Genomic DNA, 18,545 nt, shown 5'->3' with positions numbered 1-18,545 from the left:
TCTAAAGTCCCTGCTTCAAGATGGCAGTGCCAGCATCGATCAGATTTAGTGCTATCTAATTTTTTTAAACGAACAGGGGTCCAGAAAGCTCTATGTAGTATGAAAAACCACGTTTGCCTCATAGACGCTGACATTGTACATCTTGTGCTTAATCTCAGTGCTCCAAATGTCTCTAAGACCATTCCTTGGTTTTTTTATTCAATAATCCAGATATTAATTTGTACCACTGTGCGGCCTGGTGTCCCAGAAAGTCCGCTTGGAAGCATAGGAATTCTAAACTATATTGATTATTAAGATTTTTCCATTCAGAGAATGGCCTGAATGGCCTGCTTCAGTTGCAGCCATTTATAACTTTGTGATTTATTCAAGCCAAATTTTTGTTGCAAATGTGAAAAATCAAGCAGTTTACCATTGGACATTACATCTTCAAGAGTACGTATTCCTGCTATTATCCATTGCTTCCAGACAATCTTAAATCCGCCGATTCGAATCTTGGAGTTAAGCCAAATAGTTTGATTTGTAGATTTATGAATTGGATTAGAAGTTAAATTATCTATAAATTTTAAAGTTTTCCAGGTGTCAAGTAGTATTTTATTTTCTTTGTATAGCCTAGTCATTTTAATACTAATTATATGACACAGCCTCAAAGGAAACATGAGTTGCAATTCCAGCCTTAGCCAGTCTGGGAATTTTTACATGAGTTCTGGGAGGACCCAATACATACCTTGGCGCATAATATTGGATTGATGATACCTATAGAAATTTGGAAAATTTACCCCACCCTCTGTAATTAATTTTTGTAAAGTCACTAAGGCAATTCTAGCTATTTTACCTTGCCAAATAAATTTTGTGAGAATACTGTTCAATTTTTTATAAAAAGACCCCTGAAAAAACACTGGTATCATTCCCATTTGGTAACAAACCACAGGTGAAATCATCATTTTAACTGTTTGAACTCTCCCCCACCAGGAAATATGTAAAGGATTCCATTGCTCACATAATTCTGTAACCTTCTGTAATATATGTTTTTCATTTATTTTGATCGTTTCTTCCAATGTAGTTTTAATCCAGATACCTAAATATTTTATTCCTTTATCTTTCCAGACAAAAGAAAATGTATTGAATAATCCTTTTGTACAATAAACATTGAGTGGAAGAACTTCTGATTTATTCCAATTTATTTTGAAACCTGAAAATTTTCCAAATTCATTAATTAATTTGAGTAAACTTGGAATCGTTGTTTCAGGATTTCTCAAATAAGCAAAATGTCATCTGCATAAGCAGAGATTTTATATTCCTGTTTTAAATAAGGAATACCTTGTATCTCCTTTGTTTGTTGAATAGCTAATAACAAGGGTTCTAATACAATATCAAAAAGCAAAGGAGATAATGGACAACCTTGTCTAACCCCCCTCCGCAAATTGAAACTTTCTGAAAAGTTATTATTAATATATTACATTACATTAGTGATTTCTATTCCGCCGTTACCTTGCGGTTCAAGGCGGATTACAAAAAGGATCTATCTGGCCATTTCCAGAGGAATTATAGAATAGTTAGGGAGTAGTCAACTTGGTTCATAGAGATGATGTGGTTCTTGTGGCATTAGGTTGTTTTAGAGAATGGGGAGGCGTTAGGTTGGTTTTGATTGTTGGGTATCAGGGATTTTTTAAATAGTATGGTTTTTATTTCTTTTCTAAATGTTCTGTATTCAGTGGTCGTTATCAGCAAAGTAGAGAGTTGGCGGTCTAATCTCGCTGCTTGTGTGGCCAGGAGGCCATTATACCATTTTTTCCGTTTGACTTCTCTGATTGGGGGGTATGTGAATGGAGCGTGGGTTCTCCTTTGTCTGGTTGAGGTGGTTCGGATTAGATGGTTGTTTAGGTATATTGGGCTTTTTCCGTTCATGGTTTTAAATAGAAGACAGTAGAACTTGAATTGTATTCTTGCTTGAATTGGTAGCCAGTGTGAGTGGAGGTACGCCTCGGTGATGTGGTCATGTTTTCTCAGAGAGTAGATGAGTCTCAGGGCTGTGTTCTGGATTGTTTGCAGTTGTCTAATCATAGTCGCGGGGCAGGGTAGATAGAGAATGTTACAATAGTCTAGTAGACCCAGCATTAGGGCTTGAACTAGGATCCGGAATTGAGTTTTGTCGAAGAATTTTCTCACTTGTCTTAGGTTTCTCATGATTGCAAAGGATTTCTGTATTATTTTGTTGATTTGTGGTTGCATCTTGCAATAGGGGAGCTATACAACATTTGAATCATTTGTATAAATCCTGGTCCAATTCCAAACCAATCCATTGTTTGATACATAAAGGTCCATTCCACTCAATCAAAAGCTTTTTCTGCATTTAAAGATACACAGAAGGCTGGATCACTAATATCTTTGGATAAATTTAACATATGTAAGGCCAATCTGGTGTTGTTAGAAGAATGTCTCTGAGCTACAAATCCTGTCTGATGCATTCCAATGAAGTAGGGAAGAGCCTTGGCCAAAAGTAGAGCTAATGTTTTAGCCAGAATTTTTTCATCTACATTAATTAAAGAAATAGGTCTATAGTTTGAAACCAAGCTGGGATCTTCATTTGGCTTTGGTAAAACAATAGTAATTGATTCTGCCATAGTTCCTTTTATACAACCATTATCTAGTTGTGTTTGATATAAATTTAGTAGATAAGGTAAAAGGGTAATTTGAAAAGATTTATAGAATTCTACTGTGAAACCATTACCACTTGGAGCGGATCCAACTCTAAGGGACCCCAAAGCTGTTTGTATTTCTTTTAGTGATATTGGCTTTTCCAAGCTTTCTTTTATATGCTCAGGAATTTTTGTTCCTTAATTAAATTTAGAAATTCTAATCCTTCTTTTTCCTTGTCAAAATAAGGCTCAGAAGAATACAGGGATTTATAAAATTTTAAAAATTGTTTTAAAATTATGTTTAAATGATTTTTATTATTCCAGCAGTAAGAAGCAAATACAAGCAGTAGTACCATTCAGGAAATAACATTTTCAACAATATAATCAGTTCTCCTCCCATCCCCCATCCCCTCCTCTCCCCAAGAATCCATGGCTAGTCCAACAGCTGAGAGTGGGAATAAAATCTTAAAGATTCAAAAGTCTACTGCGAGCACGCGGTGTGAGGTCCTGCCAGAAGTGCTCCCACACCTGACAAAATTTGCGACCCGGGCCAAGAGTCAAGTCTCCCACCATGCATCTCTCCAGTGTTGCGTGCACTATCATTAGGGATCTCCATTGTGCATATGACGGGGGATCACGGGAGAGCCAGTTGGTGAGGATGGCTTTTTTTCCCATCAAAAGGGCTCTGGAGATAAATGCTGACATTCCCCTGGGTTTGAGCGAGGCTATATTATAAAATCCAAATAACGCCCTCGGTTGTGGAAGCCATCGCCTTCCCCAAAGCGATGTGGTATATAGGCCAAGATGTCTCCAAAACTGTTGGATTGCGGGGCAGGCCCAAAACATGTGACTCAAAGATGCGTGAGCCTGATTGCATTTCGGGCAAGAATGCGACGCAGTAATCCCCATCCGGGCTGCACGTTCCGGTGGAATGTAAAGTCTAAGAACAATTTTCAATTGCATTTCCCAGTGAGTAATATTGGGTGACACCTTCTGAATGTTCTTCTGGACCCATTGTAACTGTTGAGCAGTCAACTGGCAATGCAAGTCCTCAGCCCACGCTGTCGCTAATATATCCAGATTCGTACTTGGTTGGCAATCCCGGATCTCCATAATATGAAATCGTAGAGGAATCCTCTGTTGTGCTGAAAGGCTGAAGAGTTCCGAAAGCGCCTCCCTGCAGACTTCAGTAAGGGCAGCCACTGGGAGGGACTGAACATGGTGACGGATCTGGTAATAGGCGAAGAGATCATTAGCCTGTAGGTCAAAAGTTCGTTGCAGCTCGGCAAATGTGACCAGGCTCCCCTCCTCCGAAAACAGGTGAAAAAGATATTGTACACCTTGTGCTTGCCACCTAAGAAAGGTGGCATTTTGCATGCCCGGCTGGAAAGCTCCATTGCCCTGTATAGGCAAATATAAAGACACCCTAGAAGACAATTTGGCTGTTTTACAGACCCATCTCCATGTCCTTCTGGCCGGCGTAAAAATGGGGTAGTGAGACACCAAAGGACGCATCCTCGGATCCGCCACATGTAGAAAATAGCTCACATGGAACGGAGCCAGCAAAGATAACTCCAGTGGTGTAGCAGAAAAATCAGATGTTCCTCTAAACCAATTATTAATATGTCTCATCTGACAAGCCATAGCATACCAACGTACATTTAATAAACCATAGCCCCCCCTATTCCTGGGCAGACACATCCGTAGCAAGGGCATACGTGGTCGCTTACCACCCCATAGAAAACGCTGTAGCTCTTTCATTAAACGAATGTTATGGGCATGGGACAGCAGCAGAGGTAAAACCTGAAAGCGATATAACCATTTGGGAAAGAGCACCATATTAAAAAGGGCTACCCGGCCCGCCACCGATAAGGGAAAAGTGGACCAATTCTGTAGATGTTGTGAGGTGTCTTGAAGCAATGGGGTGATATTGCTGGTGTACAGGGTCGTAAGGTCTCGGGGGATCTGTACCCCCAAATAGCAAATTGAAGTCTGAGCCCACGTAAATGGGAAGTGACCGCTCCATGTCTGTTGTACTGTCATGGGGCTAGCTAGGGCCATAGATTTCTGGTAGTTCAACGTAAATCCCGAATAAAATTTGAATTCGTCAAGCGCTTACAATAAATATCGAACAGAGTGAGCGGAGTCAGTTAGCAAAAATAATAGGTCATCTGCAAAGGACAACACTTTGAGTGAATGAATCCCGAAGTCCACACCCACTATGTCGGGGTCCTGTGACACTGTGCGAAGAAAGGGTTCGAGGTACAATAGAAATAAGAGGGGTGACAGGGGACAGCCCTGTCGAGTACCCTCTCAATAGGTATTGGGTCAGTAATAATGTCATTGACAAGTAGTCTTGCTGTTGGAGTGGAATATAAAGTGCGTAATGCCGAGGTGAACCAGCCAGATATCCCCATACAATTTAACACTTCAAAGAGGTAGAAACATAGAAACATAGAAAAAAGCGGTAGAAAAGGGCTATAGCCCACCAAGTCTGCCCATTCCAAGTATCCCCCCCCTGAATTCACTCCCTTAAAGATCCCACGTGAGTATCCCATTTTCTCTTAAAATCCGTCACGCTGCTGTTCTCAATCACCTGCTGTGGGAGTCTGTTCCAATGATCCACCACTCTTTCGGTGAATAAGTACTTCCTGGAGTCGCCATGAAACTTCCTCCCCTGATTTTCAGCGGATGCCCTCTGGTGGTCGAGGGTCCCATGAGCCAGAAGATATCATGTAATGTAATTTATTTTTTATATACCGCTACATCCGTTAGGTTCTGATTCGATACGTCCCGTGATGTACTTATACGTTTCAACCATGTCTCCCCGTTCTCTTCTTTCCTCAAGTGAGTACAGTCGCAATTTTTTTAGTCTTTCTTCAAACGTGAGATCCTTGAGCCCCAAGACCATCCTGGTGGCCGTTCGCTGAACCGACTCGATCCTCAGCACGTCCTTTCGGTAGTGTGGTCTCCAAAACTGAACACAGTACTCCAAGTGAGGCCTCACCATGGATCTGTATAACGGCATTATGACTTCAGGTCTCCTGCTAACGAAACCTCTGCAGATACATCCCATCATTTGTCTTGCCCTGGAGGAAGCCTTCTCCACTTGACTGGCAGCCTTCATGTCCTCACTAATGATCACCCCTAGATCGCATTCCGCCGTGGTCCTAACCAAGGTCTCACCATTTAGTACATAAGTTCTACGCGGGTTTCTCTTACCCAGGTGCATTATCTTGCATTTTTTAGCATTGAAGCCTAGCTGCCAAGTAGTTGACTATCTTTCCAGCAGCAGTAGGTCGTGTGTCATATTATCAGGTAATAAGCTTTTGCCTACTATGTTGCAAAGTTTGGCGGCGTCAGCGAACAGTGATACCCTTCCTTTAAGTCCTTGCGTCATATCTCTTATGAATAAGTTAAATAGAATCGGGCTCAGGTACGTCCAATTGACCTGGTCGAACGCCTGTGCCGCATCCAAACTGAGTAGAAGCATAGGAGTGTGATGGAATTGCGTGTGCGCTAAGGCTATCAATGCTTTACGTACGTTGTGTAATGCTTGTCTACCCTGTACAAAGCTGACTTGTGTGGATGCAGTCACATCGGGGAGAAGGGTCGCTAATCTATCAGCTAAGATTTTGGACAGAATTTTGATGTCGACATTCAGCAAAGAAATTGGGCGATAGGACTCGGGAGCATAGCTTTCTTTGCTAGGCTTCAATATCAACGTGATTAAAGCCTCATTCGCTTCTCCAGGGAAATGTTCATCCTGGATTACCTGGGAGTAATAGTCCCTTAAAAAAGGACTAAGCTGCCCTGACAGCAGTTTATAAAATTCTGCCGTAAAGCCATCCGGCCCTGGAGCCGAAAAATTTTGTTGATTGTGGATAGCTTTATGTAGTTCTTTAGTGGTGATGGGTGCATTAAGAAACCTAACATCCGAGTCAGAGAGCGGCTGTAAACCGGAATCCGTGAAATAGTCCTTAATAAGGGGTTCAGCTCCCGAGTCCCGGCGCCCATATATCTTCCCGAAGTGGGACTGAAAAAGTTGTGCAATGTGTTCAGTAATGTGGTGAAATTGGCCCGTACTATCCCTCAATCCCAGAACATAACGGTGACCCCGCACCTGGGAAGTCAAGCGGGCTAATAACTTCCCTGCCCGATTTCCATAGTGATGGTAGTGAAATTTTTGATACAAGAGCATTTTCACCGTGCGCTCATGTATATAGGAGTTGAGGGTCGTTTCCACGGAAGCTAAGTGTTCCCTAGCGTGGCGGGTCGGGAACAGGGTATACTGACGCTTAGCGCTTGCTAGTTCTTTTTCCAACCGCAGTATTCCCCGGGACAAACGGCGATTACGCGCTATTACATAAGCTATACAATCTCCTCTGAGCACCACCTTAGCCGTGCTCCAAAACAGTGTCGGATCATTGCTATGCTGACCATTAAAGTCTAGGAATTCACCCCATTTAGTCGTTAGGTATGTTTTGAAATGGTCATCAGAAAATAGATAACTAGGGAAGCGCCAACGTACAGATCCGCGTAAACCGAAGCCCACATTCACATCTAGCCAGATCATCGCGTGATCTGAAATCACCGCCGGGCCTATTACCGCTGCCTCCACATTTAGAAATGCTCTGCGCGTGGTAACTGCATGGGTCAATGATTGGCTGAGTGGTAGACTTCAGAAGGTGGTGGTCAATGGTACCCTCTATGAAACATCAGAAGTGACCAGCGGAGTGCCACAGGGCTCGGTCCTGGGTCCTCTCCTTTTTAACATATTCATAAGGGACTTGACATGAGGACTACAGGGTAAAGTAACATTATTCGCCGATGACGCAAAACTGTGCAACATAGTAAGTGAAAGCTTTTTACAGGATAGTATGACACAGGACCTTCGTACATTGGAAAAAAGGTCCTCGACATGGCAGCTAGGCTTCAATGCTATGAAATGTAAGGTCATGCACCTCGGTAGTAGAAATCCGTGCAAAACTTACACCTTAAATGGAGTAACATTAGCTAGGACCTCAGTAGAACGAGATTTGGGAGTAATCATCAGTGCAGACATGAAGGCTGCCAAACAGGTAGAGAAGGCCACATCCAAGGCAAGGCAAATGATGGGATGTATCAACAGAAGTTTCGTCAGTCGGAAACCAGAAGTCATAATGCCGCTGTACAGAACCATGGTGAGACCTCATCTGGAGTACTGTGTGCAATTCTGGAGGCCACATTACCGTAAAGACGTGCTTAGAGTCGAGTCGGTTCAGCGGATGGCCACTAGGATGATCTTGGGTTTCAAGGGTCTCTCGTACGAAGAGAGACTGAGCAGACTGCGGCTCTACACTCTAGAGGAACACAGGGAGAGGGGGGACATGATTGAGACATTTAAATACATCACAGGACGTGTCGAGGTGGAAGATGACATCCTCTTCCCCAAAGGACCCTCGACCACAAGAGGGCATCCGCTTAAACTCAGAGGGGGGAAATTTAGTAGTGACACCAGGAAGTATTTTTTCACAGAGAGGGTGGTAGATCACTGGAATAAGCTTCCGGTGCAGGTGGTCGAGGCCACCAGCGTGCTCGACTTTAAGAGTAAATGGGACATTTACGTGGGATCCCTACGTAGGACGAATCACTAGCATCTAGATTTATTGGGGTGGGTCAGTAGAGTGGGCAGACTTGATGGGCTATAGCCCTTTTCTGCCGTCATATTTCTATGTTTCTATGTTTCTATAATCCTAGATTGTGTGTTATGTGCTCTGGAGCGGTGTGTGTAATCCCATTCAGTGGTATGGAGAATTCTCCACGGGTCCACCAGATCTAAAGTTGGGCAAAGATAGAGCAGGCCTCTAGTATGAGATATACTCGCACCAGGTCCCGGCTGAGAACGATCACAAGTCGGGTCAAACACCTGATTGAAATCCCCTGCAATGTATACCGGATCAGTAACCCGCCCAAGAAGCATGGCAGTTAGACCCTCAAAGAAGGAATGGTCATAGGTATTAGGTACTGTGGCCGGGCCCGTCCCCGAGTAGGTGGGAAACACCGGCCCGGACCACAAGCAAGAATTTTTAGTACGCCTTTTATATGGTGGTGAAAGGAAGACCCGAATACCGGATTCCTTGAAAAACAGTACCAGGTTTATTAGTGTCCCAAATTACAAAGAAAAGAAAACAGAAGCAAAAAGAAAACATTCACCTTGGTTGGTTACAGTCCTTTGGGTGCCTCCTGCACACTATTATATTACAGTCCAGGTGTTTTACTGCGGAGCTGGATTGCACCTCCTTATCAAAAGCAAAAATACTATAACATCCAAATATTATATCAGTTCAATGCCTTCCTTGGCTTGTATCCCCACTGGGATTTATTGATCTCTCTGGATCTTAACACCTTCTGGCTTTTCTAGCTGAGCACGGCTTGCGTCAAGCCTTTTCCCCTCTCAGCTCTCTTTGTCTTCTTAACACATTTTTATCACCTCATTAGCTTTGCCAGCCCTGCTCTGGCTTCCGTGTGAAACAAGTAAACAATGGGAGAACGTTCTTCGTGAGAGTAGCTGAGGACTTTCAAATACTGTATTCCCCCAGGTCCATGTCCTCTTCACTTATATTATCACTCAAGACACTGCACATTTCCCATTCACCCTCATGGGAACTCTGACTTAACGTTTCCTCATTTCTCCCAGGCTGTGCTTCCCATCCCCCTCTCTGCAAGTCTGCCAAAATACCTGCAGCCTTTCCCTGGGGATAATTTCCCAGCCTTTCTCTCTGGGGTTTAAGCTGCCAGTCACTGTACCTCCCAAGTGCTGTACCACCTTTCCTTAGGTGCTGGCTTCCTGCCATACGCTCATGCTGGGATTTAGGCACCCTCTGTGACCTGGAAACTCCTTGAGTGATTTGGCTTCTCATCAGAGACAGCTGTGTCCTCCTTCTCTTGCTCTCTCCTTCTCCCTCCTCCTCCTCCTCCTAAGTCTGCCAGCTTACTTTGCCTATAAGGCAATCTCCCGGGTCTGACTCCACCCCTCTCTAAATTGGTCTCAGGTTTCTCCCTGACCTCTGGAAAGGAGTGATAGGGGCAATTAGTAGTTTTCAGAGCCTTCCCTAATTGGCTCTTCAGCTGTGCTGGGGCCTGCCTGGGTTTGCATTCTTTTGGCTGAGCCAGCTGTCCTGGCTCCATGCTGGGTTTTACAGAGCCCTGTGCTGCATTCTGGGGAGTTTTAGCAGTAGTTTTCACTGTGACAGGAGCTTCCCTGTCACATGCCCCCCTACTTAAACCCCTATCGGTCCTTTCTCCCTTTAAACTCTTAGAGGACTTTTCCCCTAAACGAGACGGAACTCTTTGGGTTATGGGTTTCTTCACCACCCCTTCTTTCTCCTCTGAGGAGCCCCAGCCCTGCTCCCCCCGAGCAGTGTCAGTATTTATCTCCTCCTCTCGCAGTTCCGGAATCATCACTTGCTCACATATTAATTGAGCTATACAATCTCCCTCCTTTATACCATATTCTTTCTCCCCTAGATTCATTACCAAAATCTTAAAGGTTCCCCGATAATCCAAGTCGACCACTCCAGCCCTTATGTGTATGCCATGCCGGAGGGCCAAACTCGATCTTGGCGCAATGCGCCCATAACATTCTCCTGGTAGAGCTATCACTAAGCCAGTATCCACGACCTTCCTGCCCCCTTTTGGCACCTTTATCTCTTGGATACTACTTAAGTCCCAGCCCACAGATCCTAGCGTCACGCGGACTGGCATTTTAGCTTTGGGAGACAGCCGCATAACCTTTAAAATGGGCTTCTCCTTGTCCGGTGTAACCCTTGCCAAGGGAACCTCTTTAATGTCCCTATTCAGGCCTACCTCTTCAGGATTTGCTGGCGGACTCTTTCCGCCCCTGTCCCTACACCTTGGACATTCCTTACACCAGGCCGCTACCTCTCGAGCTAGTCCGGGCCAATAGAATTTCATTTGGATCCCCTTAATGGTCAGGTCTTGGGTCAAATGCTCCTTCCCTAGGTCCCTATGGATGCACCAAAATACTTGTTTTCTAAAACTGGCCGGTATTACTAAGCGTCTTTGAGCTTTTCGGGCCCTAGTATTCCATCCTCTCTTATACAGGAGTCCCCCTACCACCTGGAACGCACAAGCCCTCCCCCCAGCAACTTCCCACTGCTCTATAGCCAGATTTAACGAAGGATCTTTCCTTTGCTCCCGGCTTAGAGTAGGGAATCATTGAGCCACCTCGTAAGGCACCCAGGGTCTCCAAGATAAGTGACTCCCCCCTCCTTTGCCTTGAGAGCAAGATCTTTTGTCTGCCCGCCTCTCCGTTCGGCTTTTAATTCTCTTATGGGACGGTTCTTCCAGGACATCACCTTCCAGGGGGAAGATCTGGGCTAACTTCTCCTCCTGCACTGGGGAAGCCATCACCCCTCGCATGCCAAAGCATTCCCCAAAGTAGGGCCACTCCCGTCCCAGGATCACATCATATGGGGGCCTAGGCATCAGGGCCATTTTCAGAGCATCCTCCCTCCCTTGATACTCTACCCATACTTCCTTCATTTCATTGGGTACAGAGGTCCCATGCATGCACTGTATCTCCAATTGCCCCTGGGGTCTATCAATTTCCTGACCCCGGGCACTTAAGATCCTCCGCCACACCTTCTGGGCCAGTATGGACTGATCGGCCCTGGAGTCTAATAGGGCTACTACCGGGATTCCCTCTATTTTTATCTGGATCATGCATTCCCTCTTATGGCCCATTTCCAAGGAGCCCACCTTGTTCATTAAGTTCAACTTGGCCGGGCACTGTCGGCTAAGATGGCCGGGTTTCCCACAAGAGAAACACTTGCCGGCCTGGGAAACACTGCCCAGCCCTCGGGACGTTCCTCCCGATCTCCGGACGCTTGGGGCCCTGGACCCTACACCCTCCTGAGCAGCCGACCCCTGTTGCTGAGCTTCTAAATATGCTTCAGCCACCCCAATAGCCTGGCCTAAGGATGTAATATTCTGCCTTAACAACCAGTTTTTCAGAGCCCCGGGCACTCCCTCCAGGAATTGTTCTCACACCAACTCGCTCATAACTGCTTGCATGTTATGAGCGTATGGTGCCATCCAGCGCTCACACAATCGTTTTAGGCGCTGAACTAAAGCCTTGGGATGCTCCCCTGGAACCATCTTTACTGTCCTAAATTGGACTCTATACCGCTCCTGCGACTGACCCAAATAGTCCAGCAGGGTTTGCTTTAAAGTTTGGTAATTAGCCGCTTGTTCAGCGCTCAAAGTCTGATAAGCCTCTAAGGCTCTACCCCCTAGACATGGTATCAGTCTTACGGACCATTGGTCCACTGGCCAGTGCGAAGCCAAGGCCACTCTTTCAAAACCAACAAGATAGTCTTGTATGTCATCATCTACATTTAATTTATGCAGTCTTCTCGGCTCCCCAAAAGGAGCGCCTACCGGTCCGACGATGCCACCACCGCTGCCGACCACCGGTGATGCAGGCCTCTGTGCCAGGTTGTTTAGGGCCTGTATCTGGGCAGACATCTGCTGCAAAAGTTCCATGTGCCGCGTTTGCTGTGCCTGGTGGTCTGCTTTCCAGAGCTCTGCCTGCGACTGCAGCATCTCCTGAAAACGCGGCTGCATTTTGTGCATCTCCCCTTCCAGACCAGTCAGGAACTTAGATGCCTCCATCCTGGAACACAAACAAGAGAGAACAGAAACCCAAGTGCGGACTTTCACTGCTAGGGTTTTCCCTCACTAGCCCCGAGCTTCTGGTCCCCCTTACCCACCAATCCACATCAGCCACCCCTAAGCACCGTTACCTTAGGGACTGATGTGTCTCAGCCTTGGGATATTAGGGCCTCCCCAGCCACTCCTCCGACCAGGAACCTGGAACCGCTCCTCCGGACTCTGCTCCACTCCTCAGCAGACTGTGTCCTCTGGACGCCTGGATGCTGCCTTCTTCCTGCTTTGCCTCTGGGTATTTGTAATCCACACTCCCAATAAAGTCAGGTTAAGAAAATTATGGCTTTCAAAAAAAAAAAAAAAAAAACCACTCGAATTGCTCCACAATCACAATCCCCAAAATACTGTATTGCCAGCCTTTGAACACCGTTCTTCTGGCACTAGTCTTCACCCAAAAAAGGTCAGCAGCTTGCTTTGCCAAAAAAAAACCCAAAAACCAAAGTTCGTGTTTTTTTTTTTTTTTTTTTTCTTCCTTGGGTTTTTTTTTTCCAAGTCTTTGGGCGTACTTCCTCCACTAACCTGTGGGCGGCGCGATCCCACCACTGCCACCAACTTCTTGTGGCCGGGCCCGTCCCCGAGTAGGTGGGAAACACCGGCCTGGACCACAAGCAAGAATTTTAGTACGCCTTTTATATGGTGGTGAAAGGAAGACCCAGATACCGGATTCCTTGAAAAACAGTACCAGGTTTATTAGTGTCCCAAAGTACAAAGAAAAGAAAACAGAAGCAAAAAGAAAACATTCACCTTGGTTGGTTACAGTCCTTTGGGTGCCTCCTGCACACTATTATATTACAGTCCAGGTGTTTTACCGAGGAGCTGGATTGCACCTCCTTATCAAAAGCAAAAATACTATAACATCCAAATATTATATCAGTTCAATGCCTTCCTTGGCTTGTATCCCCACTGGGATTTATTGATCTCTCTGGATCTTAACACCTTCTGGCTTTTCTAGCTGAGCACGGCTTGCGTCAAGCCTTTTCCCCTCTCAGCTCTCTTTATCTTCTTAACACATTTTTATCACCTCATTAGCTTTGCCAGCCCTGCTCTGGCTTCCGTGTGAAACAAGTAAACAATGGGAGAACGTTCTTCGTGAGAGTAGCTGAGGACTTTCAAATACTGTATTCTCCCAGGTCCATGTCCTCTTCACTTATATTATCACTCAGGACACTGCACATTTCCCATTCACCCTCATGGGAACTCTGGCTTAACGTTTCCTCATTTCTCCCAGGCTGTGCTTCCCATCCCCCTCTCTGCAAGTCTGCCAAAATACCTGCAGCCTTTCCCTGGGGATAATTTCCCAGCCTTTCTCTCTGGGGTTTAAGCTGCCAGTCACTGTACCACCCAAGTGCTGTACCACCTTTCCTTAGGTGCTGGCTTCCTGCCATACGCTCATGCTGGGATTTAGGCACCCTCTGTGACCTGGAAACTCCTTGAGTGATTTGACTTCTCTCATCAGAGACAGCTGTGTCCTCCTTCTCTCGCTCTCTCCTTCTCCCTCCTCCTCCTCCTTCTAAGTCTGCCAGCTTACTTTGCCTATAAGGCAAACTCCCGGGTCTGACTCCACCCCTCTCTAAATTGGTCTCAGGTTTCTCCCTGACCTCTGGAAAGGAGTGATAGGGGCAATTAGTAGTTTTCAGAGCCTTCCCTAATTGGCTCTTCAGCTGTGCTGGGACCTGCCTGGGCTTGCATTCTTTTGGCTGAGCCAGCTGTCCTGGCTCCATGCCGGGTTTTACAGAGCCCTGTGCTGCATTCTGGGGAGTTTTAGCAGTAGTTTTCACTGTGACAGGAGCTTCCCTGTCACAGTACATATACATTCATCAAGTAAAAGGAATATGTGCCTACGGACAACTGCAGCAAGAGGTAGCGGCCTTGTGGGTCCGAGGCTACTACTTTCTCAGTGTAAGGCAATGTCTTACTAATCAGTATCGCCTCCCCTGCCCGCTTATGAGTTGAAGATGCTGCATGCTCTGCGGCTACCCAGGACCTCCTCAATTTCTGATGTTCCAAGTCTGTAAGTCGGGTTTCTTGCAGACAGGCTATGTCGACCTTATGTCGTTTGAGCTGTGTTAAAATTTTTGTTCGTTTTATGGGAGAGGTAATGCCCAAAACATTCCAGGATACTATTCTCAAAGTGTTAGCCAGCAGGTACAAAAGGGGCTAGTACAAACATATAAAATGCTAAGTGCGGAAAAAATCCACCCCAGGTTCCCAGCCACACCCAGGGCAGCCACATGACGCTCAGGACCTGCCTGAGCAGCACCAGTACCATGCTAAATGTCAGGTGCAGGAGTCTCCCAGCAGGGTCTGATCCCACCCTTCCCAATAATCGAAAGAATACCAGCAGCAACCACGTAGGCCAAGGACTCCCCCCCCTGGAACCCCAACCCCCCCTCCCTTCCCAACCTTCTCCCCAATTGCATGGTTGTGGTCACAGCCTCTGGTTCGCCCTAGGCGGTCCCAAAGATGTGAAAGATCACAAAACAATGCCACTCCGGGCCCCGAGTTCCCATACAGTAAATACAATAGTCATAAGAGCAGTCTGCAGAGCAAATGAACGTTAGGATGAGCTCAAATATACAGTATATCAATTTCTGAACTAGAACAGGAAAAAACACAAAATTGTAAACAAACTTAAATCAGAATAGCAAGTAACAGCCATATTATCTGAGATCCAGGCTTCCCCCAAACCAGGAGATCCCGGTGCATCCACAATGCCACAGGCACACAGGAGCATGTGACAAACAAGGAAGCACACCATGTGCTCTTTCATGTAAGGTCCGACTGGGGCAACACCTAAGTATTCACATAAAGAGCCGCCTCAGCCGCGGCCTCAAATACCTGCCAGCGTCCCTGATGGTAAATTTTCAAAGTGGCTGGATATAAAAAGAGAAAGCGTATTTTTTTTCAGCTAAAGAGGAGCAAAGTGGGTAGAATTGCTTCCTGCGCTCCGTTAGGGCCACAGAGTAGTCCTGGAAAATGCGCATCTCAGACTCCTCAAATGCTAAAGTCTCCCGAAGTTGTTTATATTTGCACAAGATTTCCACTTTATGGTTATAGTTTAAAAGTTTGGCTATTACCATGCGAGGCCTTGCGTCTCTTGCTTGTTCTCGGCCTAGCCGGTGTGCTCTCTCCAGTCGAATAGGCCCCAGGCCCTCCTTCAAGGGAAAGGAACTGGTCAGCACCTGCAGGAGCTTAGGACCGGGTACTGTTTCCGGAATCCCCATAAAATGTAAGTTAGATCTTCTGGATCTATTTTCAAGATCATCCAGTCTTTCTGCTTGTTTTTGAGTCAGAGCCTGCAGTTCCTGTAACGTGGTGTCATGTGCCTGCTGTGTATCATCGACGCTGGAAACCCGAGTCTCCAGCGCTGTGGTGCGGCTAGTAGTCTCCATAAGTAGATTTTCAAGCTTTTGGAGCTGTTCAGAAAGTTTTTCTATGCTGGGCTGCATTGCCACTGTTACTGCTTGAGTAAGGGCTGTCAGCACCTCCGGCGCTATTTGCTGAATCATGGCTGTGGAGGTGACCGGCGCCATTTTGTCAGCGCCGTGCTGCTGGCAGTCCCGATCCTTTTTTTGAGTGCGGGTAGACATCGGCGACGCAGGAGAGGACAGAAATCTGTCCATATATTGTGCACAGCAAGCGCTGCAAAGCGCTGTCTCCCGGCTCACCTTCAAAGGCTAGTAACAGGGCGCTTCAGGACTCGGGGCCCGGGAGCTCAGACAGCCTGCTTTTGCCTTGGCTCAGTGCATCACGTGATCAGAAAATTCTTTTAAAATTAAATCAGTTTGAGAATATGCATTCCCTTTTTCATCTTTCACCATCAGTATTTTTGTTTTCCATTTTTTTGCTTTTAAATAATTTGCCAATAGTCTTCCTGCCTTATTTGAATTTCCATAATACATTGTTTGTTGAGAGAATAACTCTTTTCTTATCATTTTAGAAGAAATCTCATTGTATTTCCCTTTAACTTTTAGTAATTCTTGTAAAGTAGAATTGTCCCAATTATTAATCAATTTTGATTCTAACCTCTTTATCTCTTGTTCAAGATTAGAAAAATGTTTTTTAATTTGTTTTTTAGTAAATGTTGAAAAGGAAATAATTTGTCCTTCTATGGTAGCTTTGAAAGCATCCCAAATTGTTTCTATAGAGATATCTTCAGTATTATTAAATTGAAAGTATTCATTTATTTTTGACTGAATTCTCTCAACAACATTTGGTTCTGCAAGCAATGTATTATCAAATCTCCATATTGATTTACTATTAATTTGATCAATTAAGTTCATTTTGATCCATACCCCTCCATGATCAGATAGAATGATTGGATCAATAGAGGCTTGTGTTACTTGTTGAACTAAGGAGTCTGAAACAAATAAATAATCTATTCTAGAAAAAGATTTATGGACTAGGGAGCAAAAAGATAATTCCCGCTCATTAAAATGAAATATTCGCCATACATCATGCAAATCACAATTTTGTACCAAATTTTTAAGTCCTAAAGATTTCATATATCTACTAGGTTTTTTATCCAAAAATGGATCTATCACAGCATTGAAAACCCCAGCCACAACTAGATTAGAAGCAGCTAGTTGTATTAATAATTGTTGTAGATTCTTAAAGAAGTCAATTTGGTTCGAATTAGGTGCATATACATTGAAAAATGCTAAAGTAGTATTTCCCATTACCATGTCCACATAGATCCATCTTCCTGATGGACCTGCATTTTTCATCTTGAATGTAGCATTACATTTTTTATTTATAAGCATTGCTATCCCTGCTTTTTTTCCTGTAGCTGAAGCAAAAAAAAACAATGTTTTACCCAGTCGCATTCTAACTTCCTAGATTCTATAGTTCACAAGTGAGTTTCTTGGATATAACATATGTTCACATTTTGTTGTTTTAAAAATAAAAGTGTTTTTTTTCTTTTTATCGAATGGTTGAGGCCATTTATATTTAGAGAATATATTTTAATCATCATTCAATAAATATATTAATAACACATGGATCTTGTTAAATAATATATCATACTGTAACCTTTTTTTTTACTCATATCCCTTAAATTTTTCCTTTCTTCCCTAGATTTATTATTCATTTTCTTAGATATTAATTCCCAAAAACCCAACCCTAATCCCAGCCTTATACTCCCCATATTATTTTGCGATAACTTGAAGACATAGGTATAGGCAAGTTCCCCTATCCCTCCCTTGAAACATCAGATTATTTAAGCTGTCCTAATATGTCAATTAAATTAGTTATATCTTTCCTATTACATGTATTTTATCCAATGAATTATTTATCAATTGTATAATATATCAATTTAAAATTAATTAATTGGTAAACACATATTCAAATATATAAATCCATGATATAGAAAATCTATATTTGATAGCTCCCAAATATTTATTCCCTTACATTACAACATTTATATTCTTTTGTCCATTTCAACCATAAAAATATATTTAAATTCCTTCCTTTATTCCTTCTTTCCTTTCTATTTTCTTCCTTCTCTTTCTTCTTCCTTTTTCCTTTTCTTTCTTTCTTCTGACTTTGGTTTTTAAAATTCCCACTTTGTAGTTCATTTGTACACTTAGCTGCTTTGTAGTTCATGTGTACATTTAGCTTTCTTTGTGGTTCATATGTACATTTAGGTGCTTTCTGGTTCTTGTGTACATTTAGGTGCTTTGTGGTTCATATGTACATTGAACTCTTATTTCTCTCTCTACCTCCTCCCTCTCTTATCTTCCTACACTCCTGCCTTTAAGCACACCCCATAATAATTCTCCTGCACTGGCATAAAAACTGCACTGATTTTTTCCAACTTTGTTGTTCATTCTAAATTTAGTTGCTTTGTAGTTCATTCTAAAAGATCTGGAGATATGGATGTGGCTATAAGGGGAGATGAAGAGGCTAAAACAGCTAAATTTATAATGTACTACAAAGTCAATGCGTATTTTCCTTATTTCTCTCTCTACCTCCTCCCTCTCTTGTCTTGCTACACTCCTGCCTTTAAGCACGCCTATTAACAATTCTTCTGCACTGGTATAAAACCTGCTCTGATTTGTTCCCACTTTGTAGTTCATTTGTACACTTAGCTGCTTTGTGGTTCATGTGTACATTTAGCTGCTTTGTAGTTCATGTGTACATTTAGCTTTCTTTGTGGTTCATATGTGCATTTAGCTT

Source organism: Geotrypetes seraphini, chromosome 8, assembly GCF_902459505.1.
Source record: "Geotrypetes seraphini chromosome 8, aGeoSer1.1, whole genome shotgun sequence".
NCBI lineage: Eukaryota > Metazoa > Chordata > Amphibia > Gymnophiona > Dermophiidae > Geotrypetes > Geotrypetes seraphini.
The sequence above is the reverse complement of the archived record's forward strand: the minus strand, read 5'-3'. Positions refer to the sequence as shown.